Source organism: Scylla paramamosain, unplaced genomic scaffold (assembly GCF_035594125.1).
Source record: "Scylla paramamosain isolate STU-SP2022 unplaced genomic scaffold, ASM3559412v1 Contig24, whole genome shotgun sequence".
In the NCBI taxonomy this organism is placed as follows: Eukaryota; Metazoa; Arthropoda; class Malacostraca; order Decapoda; family Portunidae; genus Scylla; species Scylla paramamosain.
The window spans coordinates 612,117-622,287 of record NW_026973689.1 but is presented as its reverse complement, the minus strand read 5'-3'; positions in this window follow the sequence as shown (position 1 = coordinate 622,287).

The window sequence follows — 10,171 nt, the reverse complement described above, 5'->3', positions numbered from 1 at the left end:
ATTACTACTACCACCATTACAACCACTACAACACCATTACAAGCACCACAGCAGTACCTGAAGGGGCATGCTGGTCATGGCCATCTCATATGTCATCCCTGTTGCCACAACAGAGAAGAAGGTTGAGATTTGCTCCTGATACATGTAGCCAGCACACCAGCCTCTGTCCATCTGTCCATTGAGGAGGTCCACATACCCACTAGGGCCTGGAGGAAGAGGAGGAGGAGGAGGAGGAGGAGGAGGCATTAGTAACACTCACAAAAAATCCCATGTGGAATTGACAATCTGGTAAATAGATTTATAAGGACAAGATAAAAAAAAAGTGGCTTGTGTTGGCAATGAGGGTGATGGGGGAGAGGCGCCGCACCTCAGTGTCTGTGTCCATGCTCTCAATGATCATGAGGCAGTGATGTAGTGAGAGGCACTTCCATGCCTGCCATGATGGAACCACAACACAGGAAGCATCATGGACAATGCCTGTGGGATGAGACAAAAGGAGAGTACGGGGAGTGGTAAGGGATCTCAAGCAACAACAGGTCTTTAATTTTTAACTGCCTGATTTGGGTGCAGTGTGTGTGTGTGTGTGTGTGTGTGTGTGTGTGTGTGTGTGTGTGTGTGTGTGTGTGTGTGTGTGTGTGTGTGTGTGTGTGTGTGTGTGTGTGTGTGTGTGTGTGTGTGCGCAAGTGTGTGTTGCAGAGCTGTGTGTATATCTGACACACACACACACACACACACACAAAGTTTGCAATGTAGGTACAAGCAGAAGAGGTAATTAGTGGGTCTTGGAGGTTGTCTGGAGATGAAGAATATAAAAATGTATGGATAAACAGGGATATGGATGAGATTGAAAGGTTGAAGCAAAAGGAGCTGATAAATGAGGCTAAACAAAAAGACAAACAACAAAAAGAGAAGTTTTTCTGAAGAGTAAGAGACATGAGAATAAAGAAATGGTACATCAAACACTATGTTATACTAATGTAAATGGATTAATGTCAACAAAGATGGAATTAAATGAGTTATTAAACAGAACCGCACCGGATGTTGCTGTATTATGTGAGACAAAATGGAAAAATGAATCAGGAACTCCTGACACTGGTAAATATGATTTATGGATGAAAAACAGAAGTGACAAGGGAGGAGGGGGGAATGATCATTCTGACTAAAAAGTGTGTTGAAGTGGAGAGGGTAATAAAAAGTGAAGACAAGTCTGAAATTCTACAAGTGATGATTAGAAGTGGAAAAGAAAGGATAATGAATTATGTAGGAGTGTATGTGCCACCTGTGACCAATGCTTGGCAAAAAGAAGAGCACGAAGAGACATTGGTAGATGTGTTAAAAGGTCTTGAAAAGATAGTGATGGAAAGTAGTGATATAGTTATTGTTGGTGATTTTAATTGTAAGGAGATAAAGTGGGAAACATTGACAACTACTAGAAGTGAGAACTCATGGAGTAATAGACTGTTAACCTGAACAGTGGAAAACTTGATGACTCAGTGGGTAGACTGTGATATAAGACTTAGTGGAAGAGATAAACCATCAAGACTTGATTTAGTGTTTACCAAGGACATGGAAATTATTGAAACAATACACTCTGATAGCCCTCTAGGTAAAAGTGATCACATGTTGATGGAATTTAATTTGAAAAATGAAAATGTAATCACTGATGAAAATTATAAAGTAAGAAGATTTAAATATAGTAAAGATGATTTTGAAAAATTAAGAAAGTAGTTTGTTGCCAAGGGCTGGAAAGACTTTGAAGATGTAGATGTTTCAGAAAATGAGATGAATTTATAAGGAAATATAATTCTGCTGTGGAGAAATTTATACCTAAAGGAGGAGTGAGATGTAGAAAGGGTAAAGAATGGTTCAATACATAATGCAAAGGAACTACAAATTGTAAATCAAATGTTTGGAATAGATGGAAGAAGAGGAAAACTGAGAGCAGATGGGAGGAATATATTGATGCTAGAAACAAGTACATTAAGATAATAAGAATAAAGAGAAGAAACTATAAAAGAGATATAATAGATAATTGTATAAATGAACCCAAACAGGACATGGTGGAGGTTATGAACAATAGTTTCAGATTGTTATTTACTGTGGAAGGGGAGTTTGATGCTGGAAGGGATAAGTTGGTGAGATATATACTGAGTGCAGTCCAGGTCAGTTATGAGGAAATACTTAAGATGATGGAAGAACTTGAAGTAATTAAAGCATCTGATCCAGATGGAGTACCAAACAAGATATTGAAGACCAGTGTCCTTGAATAGTGTTTTTTTTTTTTTTTATGTAGGAGGGACACTGGCCAAGGGCAATGAAAATCCAATACAAAAAAAAAAAGCCCACTGAGATGCCAGTCCCAGAAAAGTAAAAAAAAATTGAAGGATAAATGTCTTGAAACCTCCCTCTTGAAGGAATTCAATTCATAGGAAGGTGGAAATACAAAAGCAGACAAGGAGTTCCAGAGTTTACCAAAGAAAGGGATAAAAAATTGAGTATAATGGTTAACTCTTGCATTAGAGAGGTGGACAGAATAGGGGTGAGAGAAAGAGTCTTGTGCAGCAAGGCTGTGGGAGGAGGGGAGGCATGCAGTTAGCAAGATCAGAAGAGCAGTTAGCATGAAAATAGCAGTAGAAGACAGCTAGAGATGCAACATTGCGGCGATGAGAAAGGCTGAAGACAGTAAGTTAAAGGAGAGGAGTTGATGAGACGAAAACTATTTTATTCCACCCTGTCTAGAAGAGCGGCATGAGTGGAACCTCCCCAGACATGTGAAGAATACTCCATACATGAACGGATAAGGCCCTTGTACAGAGTTAGCAGCCGGGGGATGAGAAAAACTGGCAGAGACATCTCAGAACACCTAACTTCATAGAAGCTGTTTTAGCTAGAGATGAGATGTGAAGTTTCCAGTTCAGATTATAAGTAAAGGACAGACCGAGGATGTTCAGTGTAGAAGAGAGGGACAGTTGAGTGTCACTGAAGAAGAGGGGATAGCTGTCTGGAAGGTAGTGTTGAGTTGATAGATGGAGGAATTGAGTTTTTGAGGCATTGAACAATACCAAGTTTGCTTGGTACCAAATACCAAATTTGGTTTACAAGGTCATTCATGAATAATACGAAGAGAGTGGGTGACAGGACAGAACCCTGAGGAACACCACTGTTAATAGATTTAGGAGAACAGTGACCGTCTACCACAGCAGCAATAGAACGGTCAGAAAGGAAACTTGAGAGAAAAATAGAAGCCATAGGGGGGTAATTTGGAAATCAAGACTTCGTGCCAGACTCTATCAGGAGCTTTTGATATGTCCAAGGCAACAACAAAAGTTTCACCAAAATCTCTAAAAGAGGATGACCAAGACTCAGTAAGGAAAGCCAGAAGATCACCAGTAGAGCAGCTTTGACGGAACCCATACTGGGAATCAGATAGAAGTTTGTGAAGTGACAGATGTTTAAGTATCTTCCTGTTGAGGATAGATTAAAAAACTTTAGATAGGCAGAAAATTAAAGCAATAGGACAGTAGTTTGAGGGATTAGAACAGTCGCCCTTTCTAGGAACAGGTTGAATGTAGGCAAACTTTCAGCAAGAAGGAAAGGTAGATGTTGACAGACAGTGCTGAAAGAGTTTGACTAGGAAAGGTGCAAGCACGGAGGCACAGTTTCGGAGAACAATAGGAGGGACCCCATCAGGTCCATAAGCCTTCCGAGGGTTTAGGCCAGCAAGGGCATGGAAAACATCATTGTGAAGAATTTTAATAGGTAGCATGAAGTAGTTAGAGGGTGGAGGAGAGGGAGGAACAAGCCCAGAATCGTTCAAGGTAGAGTTTCTAGCAAAGGTTTTAGCAAAGAGTTCAGCTTTAGAAATAGATGTGATGGTAGTGGTGCTATCTGGTTGAAATAAAGGAGGGAAAGAAGAAGAAGAAGCAAAGTTATTGAAGATATTTTTGGCTAGATGCCAGGAGATATTTTTGGCTAGATGTCAGAGAGTCATGAGGGTAGTTAGATCTTGAAAGATTTTGACACTTTCTATTAATGAAGGAGTTTTTGACTAGTTGGAGAACAGACTTGGCATGGTTCCGGACAGAAATATAAAGTGCATGAGATTCTGGTGATGGAAGGCAAAAGTACCTTTTGTGGGCCACCTCTCTATCATGTATAGCACGAGAACAAGCTGTGTTCAACCAAGGTTTGGAAGGTTTAGTCCAAGAAAAAGAGAGAGGAATGAATATATGCCTCCATGCCAGACACTATCACCTCTGTTATGCGCTCAGCACACAAAGACGGGTCTCTGACACAGAAGCAGTAGCTATTCCAAGGAAAATCAGCAAAATACCTCCTCAGGTCCCCCCAACTAGCAGAGGCAAAACGTCAGAGGCACCTTTGCTTAGGGGGATCCTGAGGAGGGATTGGAGTGATAGGACAAGATACAGATATGAGACTGTGATCGGAGGAGCTCAATGGATTAGAGAGGGTGACAGCATAAACAGAAGGATTAGAGGTCAGGAAGAAGTCAAGAATGTTGGGCATATCTCCAAGATGGTCAGAAATACAAGTAGGGTGTTGCACCAATTGCTCTAGGTCGTGGAGGATAGCAAAGTTGAAGGCTAGTTCACCAGGATGGTCAGTGAAGGGAGAGGAAAGCCAAAGCTGGTGGTGAACACTGAAGTCTCCAAGAATGGAGATCTCTGCAAAAAGGGAAGAGTGTCAGAATGTGCTCCACTTTGGAAGTTAAGTAGTCAAAGAATTTCTTAAAGTCAGAGGAGTTAGGTGAGAGATATACAGCACAGATAAATTTAGTTTGAGAGTGACTCTGTAGTCGTAGCCAGATAGTGGAAAACTCAGAAGATTCAAGAGCATGGACATGAGAGCAGGTTAAATTGTTGTGCACATAAATCCAACATCCAGCTTTGGATTGAAAATGAGGATAGAGAAAGTAGGAGGGAACAGAAAAGGGGCTACTGTCAGTTGCCTCAGACACCTGAGTTTCAGTGAGGAAAAGAAGATGAGGTTTAGAAGAGGAGAGGTGGTGTTCTACAGATTGAAAATTAGATCTTAGATCACAAATGTTGCAGAAGTAAATGAAGAAAAAATTGAGGGGGTGTCAAGATACTTAGGGTCATCATCAGCAGAGCAGTCCAACCAGGGGACATTTGTGGTCCCCTCCCCAGATGAGGACTCCAAAGCTGGTGTAGGAGTTGCCATGAATTTTGAAATTTTGAGTGAAGGTTGTGTGTGTTATTAGGTGCTTGTAGTTTTGTGTGGAGGAAGAGAGTTGTCTTTATAGGGCAGGCTGTGACTGCCCCCTTGTGTTGTGAGACACAAAAGGAAAAGTTCAGTGAGGTCACAGCTAGGTTTAATGATAAGTTCACAGTACCCCCTGATCCAGTGCTTTAGACCTCACTGGGAGTAATTATTGTTTTAGCAGGTGTCTACTGCCTCTTCCTGAAGGAAAATTATGTGAAAGAACAATAAAGGAAAGATGGATGGAACACTTGGAAAAAGATGAAGTTTTAGTAAATTGTCAATTTGGATTTAAAAGGGGAAGATCATGCTCCATAAACTTACTGTCCTTTCATTCAAGGATAGTTAATATTGTGCAGGAGAGAGACGGATGGGTGGATGGTGTCTACTTAGACTTGAAGAAAGCAAAGTACATCCCAAAGATTGCTAAGGAAGATTAAAAAATTATGGAAAATTTGGAGGAAGACAGCTGGAGTGAATGGAGGATTATCTGGATGATAGAGAGATGAGAACTGTAATACAAGACCAGAATTCATCTTGGCTAAAAGTAACTAGTGGTGTCCCACAGGGGTCAGTTTTAGGACCGATAAAGTTTGTAATATATGTGAACGACATAAATGAAGAAACAGATAGTTATATGAACTTATTTGCAGATGATGCTAAACTGATGAGAAGGATAGATAATGTAAATGACTGTATGGTACTGCAAGATGATTTAAATAAGATAAATAGATGAAGTAAATCTTGGCAAATGGAATTCCATTTGAGTAAATGCAAAGTAATGGAGTTTGGTAAGAGTAAGAAAAGAATACAATATTATTATGATATGGATGGTGTGAAGATAAAGAAGTCAAAAGAGGAAGTAGATTTGGGAGTAACAGTTACTGAAAATTTGACACATTGATAAAATTACTGGAGACAGTGAAATTGTTAAAAAGAATAAGAATGGCACTCATATTTGGAAGAAGAAATGATAAAAAGTTGTTGATTTCCATGATAAGACTAAGATTGGAATATGCAGCAGTGGTGTGGTCTCATCATACAAAGAGGAATATAATAAAATTAGAAAAAGCAAAAAGAGCAGTCACTAAGATGGTTTCAGAGTTGAGTAAATTGACCTATGAAGAGAGATTAAGAATGTTGGAAATTCCTACCCTTGAAAATAGGAGAGAGAGAGGAGATTTAATAAACATCTATAGAATGATAAATGGTATGGAAAATGTGAAGAAAGAAGGTTTTTATAAATTTAGACACACAGAGTACAAGTGGTCACAGCAAGAAGTTGAAGAAAGTTAACTGTAGAAGAGACATTAAGAAGTATAGTTTTCCTCACTGAAATGAGAACAAATGGAATGAACTCAGTGAAGACGTTGTCAATGCCGAAACTGTCAGTGCTTTTAAAACCAAACTGATAGATACAGGGACGGGGTACTATGAGATTACTCCCCTCCCGTACACCACAACTAGGTAAACACAACTAGGTAAATACACACACACACACACACACACACACACACACACACACACACACACACACACACACACACACACACACACACACACATGGAAGAAAAAGAGAGAGAGAGAGAGAGAGAGAGAGAGAGAGAGAGAGAGAGAGAGAGAGAGAGAGAGAGAGAGAGAGAGAGAGAGAGAGAGAGAGAGAGAGAGAGAGAGAGAGAGAGAGAGAGAGAGAGAGTGTGGGCTCGCTCACTCTGAGTTGCCAAACATCATTTCAAGACATATGGGTGCAAAATACAGGCTGCCAAAATTAAAAAGAGCCTTCATATCATATGATGTAAGTCACAGTTACATGCTGTTCATCATATGATAAATGTTGCAGTTTATGGGTTAAGGACATTAACCTAACATAACCAGACCTAAACCTTAATAGAAAAAATAAAGAGTCCAAGGTGTGGTTTGCAGACCTCCTCTTCCTCATCCTCAAAGGGTACTGGTGCCATCGATTGTTCAGCACTCAACTAATTTTGGCAAAACACTGTGCAATCTTAAGAATTGTATGCCTTGCTTATGGAACTGCATGATAAAATCCAAGTATTTAAATTTGTGTGCACTGCACTCAGTTGCCATTGTGACATTGAGTACCCTTGTGGGTAACTAGCTGACTGCTGTGGCTGCAACATATACACATGGTGACTGGCTGAAAATAAATGATGCATTGCCTGGAAGTAAGTGACATTTAACGACATTCTAATGTCATTAAAAGTACAGTTCTCATTTGCTGAACAAAAGAGATGCAAGAGAGCATGAATCATTACATACTGGAAACAAACATACAAACACATGCATCACACTATATCTCTCCTCAAGTAAACCCTGTCAGCATGGACTTACAATTTGTGACGCAGTGTACGATGGATCACGTCACTAATGTAACCGTGAGTGACCCTAAAACAACCCTCACACCCATATTGTACAGTATGTATTCATCACCAATATCCACATAATTTAGCTGCTTCATGAGGAGCTGCTATATCTAAGATTATTCAATGTCACTATCTCCTTTTGAAAAAACATAATATTTTGAGCAGTAAAAAAATTTATCTCAGTCTGAAAAATTATCATGATCAACATATTTACCAAGAAGTGGCCCCAAAAAACAGGTATACACTGTCACTCTATTGCAGTGTCTTGCATTGGCTAATGATCATAGGGGCCTTCCTGGGGAGGGAGTGGGAAGATGGCTAATGTGGGAAAGGAAGGGGTAAAAGAGAGGGCTGAGGCTCACCTGCACTGATGTTGCTTGGTCAACTTCACATAAGGGTCATTTAGCTGTCTTGTCAACCAGTCCTGTGAGCTTTTACTTTTTCCTCTCAGATTTTTAGGCACAGTCTAGTAAGCAGCACATGATGTACAAGAGTAACAGCTGCCTTGTACAGTGGCAGTGTGTCTTGAAGCCATCACTCCCACTACCCTGTTGTGTTCTTGTTCTTGTTGGGGATTTGAGGGGCTGTGCAGGCTGTGGTGCCACAACCTCTAGAGGCCTGGAGGTACTGGCAGCAGGCAAGTTATCCAGTTATATTCTGGTGAGCTGATGAAGGAAGACCCTGGTATGATTAAGTGTCTTGAAGGCCAAGCTGGGGTCTTGGAAACCACCCAAGAGGTCTGCTAGTGATGGCCTGTGGATGTGGAGTAATAACACTGAGTGGAGAAGAGCAGTGTGGTGGGAGAGGTGGTGAGAAGGACTGGGTGGGAACTGGCTCCAGAATGCATGTTGCAAATGTTTAAAATATGTATGCAATCATTAACATTATTTTGGAAGTCTTGCAAATGATATCTACGAATGAACAAAATATTGTTTTTGATGACATAAAACGCACCTTTTTTCTCCCCCAAAAACGTCTCAGAAAATGAGCCTGCATCTTATAAGACCAAGGTTCAGCTTTGGGACAGTGGCCAGTGGTAAGTCTGTGGCAACAGTGGCCCTTAGATTAAATCCCAAACATCTTCACATACATAAACAAAGTGATGATCAATTCTATACCACAAAAACAACTCTTTTTTACAAGATAACAATGCATAACAGGTCATACTTACTAGTAATTCACATAAAATAACACCAGTCAGGAAGAAATTAGGTGATGACTCTTACATTTCATGTACCAAAACAAACTTGCAGTTGGTTGCAAACCAAACCTGGTGACAACTGCAGGATTCACTGCGTTTCTTAGTATGATGCCATTATTCCTTGAGGTAAGACACACCTCCATACAACTGGAATTGTACCTATCTTTTAAGATTCTTACCTTGCATACATGTTCAACAAAACTTGAAGCTAATGAGAAACTATTGCATTCTTAAAAAATAGCTTACTACCTAACAAAATAAAAGATTTTATAAGTGAAGAGAGTGTCATGAAGTAGGGCGACTCATGGTGATGGTTTGTACTGAATATTTCAAATAAAAATACATTGTAGAGAATAAGGTGAATCTGTTTTCACACATCCTTATGCTTTGAAAATGTACAAAAATATACAACTAGGATCATGTGTAGGATGATGATAAAAAAATGTGATGTACAAACTTTATTACAATCTGGCCTCTGACAATGTCACTGTCTATGCCACATTTGTTTACATCTCACAGCAGGATTAGTCTAAGTACTAGTGTTGGTAGGTCCTAGCAAATATTAAGGTTTTTTAAATGTAAAATATTGAGATCTAATAAGGATCTGAATACATATAAGAGGGCTTCAAATGTCAGGTGAAACCCTCCACTTTATATTCAGAGCTTAAACCTGTTTACTTACCTTTTTTTTTTTTTTTTTTTATGCCTGCCCAAACTGAGGTGCGTCTTATTGAGTGCATGTGTCTTATAAGCCATTAATTATGGTATAATGAAATACGAATAAGTGTCTGCATCCAGCATTTGAAGAAACTGCATAAACAATATGAAAATATTTCATTCATGCTGGCTAATATTAGGCACTGATTTAGTGTTGTCATAAGCTCAAAAGTTTTTTGTACTCCGATTGGTGTATATATATATATATATATATATATATATATATATATATATATATATATATATATATATATATATATATATATATATATATATATATATATATATATATATATATATATATATATATATATATATATATATATATATATATATATATATATATATATTTACACAAGCCCAGTGACACATCATAAAGAGTTAAGACTGCTAAACAGAGAGGGAAACCTGTGACCATAGTCCTCATGAGTAAATAAAAAAAACTTATGTCCGTAGATATGCAAAATAACTTGTTTGCTGATTGTACTACATGTAGCCCTTCATCTCTCAAATTATAATGCAATATTTTTCAGGCACCAAAGATTTTTCAAGGGGAGTGCATTAATGATGCATATATCGAGTTTGTCTAAATCTGAAATGTTTGAGGTACATTTATCACATTTAAACC